The 4,982-nt window shown below is 28.4% G+C and overlaps 1 non-coding gene across 1 annotated transcript; it reads right to left on the bottom strand.

Moving 5' to 3' along the window:
- Positions 1–4,138: 4,138 nt before the first annotated feature.
- Positions 4,139–4,220, bottom strand: TRNAS-UGA (transfer RNA serine (anticodon UGA)). Its single transcript has one exon. It is a non-coding gene; the product is annotated as a tRNA-Ser (tRNA).
- Between the last annotated feature and the right edge of the window lie 762 nt (positions 4,221–4,982).

Genomic DNA, 4,982 nt, shown 5'->3' with positions numbered 1-4,982 from the left:
TCATGTTTTGTATACATACATAATATAATCTTTGTATGTGTTACATGCATATAGTCACCTACATGATACATACATATATTCTTTATTATTATCATACATGTATGTGTTTATAGCTATATGGTATATATGTATATATTACGTGTATGTGTTACATATATATAAATAAAAAAGATGGTACATATATATACACTTATATTACTTTTCTTTTTATATTTACTAAGTCTATATATACTTATACATACATACTCATACATATACACGTATGTATATATTTTCAAATACACACACACACATATATCTACAATGTATACATGTATATAAAATCATAACTTTTATTTACTAACACATTCAAGTTTATAAATCATAATACTTAATCATATTCATCAACCCTAATCTTATTAACCATAATTATTAGTCCATAACTTTTAACCTTAATCATAAACTTTTATTATAATCATGTTCATCATACCTATAACCTTTATCTATTCTAATTAACTTCATAACAACAATCATGATCATAACTTATACTCATACTTAATTATATTACTAGTTTCATGATCAACAACCATACTTAATCATAATACTTATAATTTAACAACATAATCTCAATAATCATAATCATAATCATATTCTTTTATATTTTAACCATGTTCAATATCATTATAATCATATTAACTAGAAAAATTTAAAAAGTATAATTAACTAGGGTTTAGGGATACCTTTAGAAGATTAAGATCAAGAAGTAAAGATGATGATTGTGAACCGAATAGAAACAGAAAAATCCAGCAGAAACAACGATCCAACAGGTGCTTCTTGGGCTGTTTTGTCACGCAGAAAAACAGAAGAAAACGCAGCAGCAGCACAACAAGAAAATGCAGCAACAATGGTCGATTATGGGGCTGTTTTGAAGGCGTATTTGCAGCAGAAAGATGGCAGGACAATGGGTTGTAAAAGGTGGCGAGTTGCAGGCTATTGGGTGGGGTTTAAATGTCGACTGCAAGGGGCTATTTTGGAGGGTTGTTTGGCTGTCGATGGTGGTGGGAAAAAGCTGCAGAAAATCAGTCGACTAAACACAAGTGAATGGGATTTTTGTGATTTAATTTGTGGAGCAAATTAAGGAAAATCATGAGGCTTTAAATAGGGAACTAATCAAGAGTTATGATCATGTTAGGATTGCTTAAGAACCTTGGTGATCAAGGTTTTCTTGGAGTGAAAGGATTTGGAATTTAGATTAGGCTAGGTTTAATGTACATAGTGATCAAGTTGTTTCCTTTTTTTTTTTTTTTTTTAATCCTAGCCGATTTCTTATTTATAAATATATTTATTTTACTTTTTTATATTCGGCATTTAATTCATTTATTATCTAATTTATACTCCCTCCGTCCCACCAGAAGTGTCCACTTTGACTTATTCCAGTCTTCCTTATTCAACTTTGACTTTAGATATTTTTGTTGGTGTTATATAATATCTGATGAAAGTTATATCAATGAAAACACAATTAAAACTCAATCTATTCATATAATTTTCATCAAATATTATAGAACACGGACATAAATATTTATCAAAGTTGACAAATAAAGACTGTCAAAAGTCAAAGTGGACACTTCTGATGGGACGGAGGTAGTATATTTATATTATTATTATTATTATTAAAGTTACATTTATTTAAAATACATTTTATTTAATCATTTATTTGTTAGTCCATGTCTTTTATTTAATTTTACTTAGTTCTCATTAGTTTTTAATTTAAATAAATGTCACATTTAATTTATTACATATATTTTATATTATTAATTTAATATTAGGGTTAGGGTTTAAGGTCTTAAGTTACGAGCATTAATTTACAGGACGCTTAATTAGTTGAGCACTTATTATATCTGAATAACAACCCTAACGAGAATACTCAGAACAAGATAATGAACCCTAAGGCAGTTTAGTATATTCAGAATGGAAAAATGAGAGTTGTTATATTAAGGTTTAGAAATTATGGTTCAAAAATTAGGATTTAGCTATTAGGGTTTAGAAATTAGGGTTTAGGGTTTAGAAATTACGGTTTAGATTGAATTTTTAACGGGATTTAGGGTTTTGGGTTACCCTAAACTTTAAATCGGGCTAAATTTTGAAAAAACCTTCATATAAGATGAAAGAAAACAACGTTCCAAAAATATTATTAGGAATAACATTACGTCATTACCCATGATGAATGCTATCAATTATTTCTTCGATCGTTTTCCCGCCTAAATAATAATATTCATCAGAAAGTGTCTTTTTTAAATGTTCATATTTTCACCTAAACTTGATGTCTGAAAAAACTTCGAAAAAAAACGAAAAAATTTTACTTGCCCCCACTCCCAAAAAAAAAAACTGCTTCCCTCTTGATTATGACTATATATATATATATATATATATATATATATATATATATATATATATATATATATATATATATATATACCCCACACACACATAAACATGTATAAATACCCATACATAAACATAGATACTTTCATAAATATATATACCTAGGTACAAATATAAAACATACACATACATACACCTAGAATACATGCACTTAGATACATACATACATATATAGATACTTACATATACATATGTACATATATATAACCTAAATATATATACATAGATACGAGGCATATATATATATATATGTATTGTAGCTATAGAATATCTAGTTATAGTTATATATGTAGTTGTAAAATAAATATAAACAACACATTGGAAGAAAAAAAAAACTATGGCTCTTACGCCTATATTCTAGTTCTAATATTCCTAAAAATATCTTACTCAATTGTTCTAATTCTGCTCCTCCACAGGCTTTTATCAGAAGTCATGTCCTCCGTCAGTAGAAGCTTTTTCATGTCAAGCTCTTTTTTACTCAATTATTCTAATAACCTACGTCTGGGTCTTCGGTCTACCCCTTCAATCTATCCTCCAACTTATGTCTGGTTGCCTCTTAATAAATCCGCACTTGTCCACAACACTATACCAATGTAACTATTTATTCAATTCAACAAACTTCTAAGTTTTTATTTATTATTTATGTTGTTATAACTTATGTTTAGTTATTAAAAGATCTCCGTAAATCTTAATTTAGCCCGGATTTGAGCTTGAGTACAAACAAAAGCATATGATAAAAGTTTTTAGTTTATCACTTCGTTGTCAAGAAATTTAAATGAACATCGAGTTTGAATTTGAATATAGCAAAAATAATGGAATTTGACTTGGACATAACATAATTTTTATCATCGAAATAGCGTAATAGTTAAACAAGTCGAATTCAAATTAGGGATGGCAAAATGACCCGTACCCGATGGAAAAACCCGAAACCCGTTATAATTGGACTGGGTCTGACCCGAGTCCGTCGGATCATGGGCCGGGTATGGGGATGGTTACAAAATTTTTTTAGCATTAGTATTACATTGTTAATGTATGAAAGATTTTTCTTATTTGTTTTGAAAACAAGTATAATTTTATTTAACATAATCATTTACAAGTAGTTTTCGAGATGTGATATCTTATATACTTTGTGTATTTGAGTATTTTAGAAACTTTTCAATCAACTTTTTGTATGTGATATTTTATAATACTTTAAACATGAAGCAGTTAAATTATTTTTCGATATTTTAATTTGGTAACTTATTGAAAAATAGATACAAAATGACTAATCGGAGCTACTCGTTTATCCGTGGGGAAACCCGATAGTATGTAAGTAAATGACGACCCGACAGGTTTCGGGCCGGGTTTCTTAATCGGGTTCGGGATTACCTAGACCCGATCCAAACCCAATCCGATGCCATCCCTAATTCAAATCTTTATAGCTTATCTCCGTTTCGTTATTGATCCAATACAAGCCAAACTAGCCATCACAACTCTTTTAGCTTGAGTCGATTTAGAAAACAAAAGCTTGATATCTCAATCGACGTTTAATAACGAATTTTTTTTAATCATAAAAAGTTAATTCAAATCTTTATAGCTTATCTCCGTTTCGTTATTGATCCAATACAAGCCAAAATAGCCATCACAACTCTTTTAGCTTGAGTCGATTTAGAAAACAAAAGCTTGATAACTCAATCGACGTTTAATAACGAATTTTTTTTAATCATAAAAATTTAATCGTCAACAGCAGGGTTCGAACCTGCGCGGGCGAAGCCCAACAGATTTCAAGTCTGTCTCCTTAACCACTCGGACATATTGACAAGTGTGTTTTTTCCATCTTTAGTATTATTTTTAAACATTCTTTAAAAATATAATTAGTGATAGAATAAGTGGTTTTTGGACGTGTTAGTAAATTATGACTTTTTCTTTACGATGAAAATATGTTGCATTCTAGATCACTTATTCAATACTGATACCGACTTTGATAACTAAGCTAATTACTAGTTTATATTTATTTATCTATATCTATATATCATTACAAAACATATTTATCATCAAACTCAACTCAATATATATTGCTCCGTATAGATACATCAATAGAACCCACAACTTTACTGTTCACCAACTTTTTATATTTGCAACTCAAAATAACACACATAAATATGAACTTAAAGTCAAAGAGATGATCAACATCTTATTGCTAGAAAATTTATTTTGATATAAATACTTAACATGTAATTTTCGTTGTAAAAGGAACTATGAATATACTTGTCATTTTTTAGAATAAGATAAAATTTATTTATCACTATTTCACTAACAAAAAAAGACTTCAAAATATTTGATACCTCTTCCGTCTCAAACTTATGACCTAAAAGTTGACCTGTAATATGATATTAAAGAAATACGATTGTTCTAAAAGTATACCTGTAATATGAATTTTAAGAAATACGATTGTTATGATTTATTTTGTGATAACACGACATTTTAATCTTACTTTTTGCACAACTTTTTGCAATATTTGTATGAATTAAGGTCAAACTAGAAATCTTAATTTATTATACTTGGTCTTTTAAAAAATAACA

Source organism: Rutidosis leptorrhynchoides, chromosome 2 (assembly GCF_046630445.1).
Source record: "Rutidosis leptorrhynchoides isolate AG116_Rl617_1_P2 chromosome 2, CSIRO_AGI_Rlap_v1, whole genome shotgun sequence".
In the NCBI taxonomy this organism is placed as follows: Eukaryota; Viridiplantae; Streptophyta; class Magnoliopsida; order Asterales; family Asteraceae; genus Rutidosis; species Rutidosis leptorrhynchoides.
This window is presented reverse-complemented; position numbering and strand designations above follow the sequence as displayed.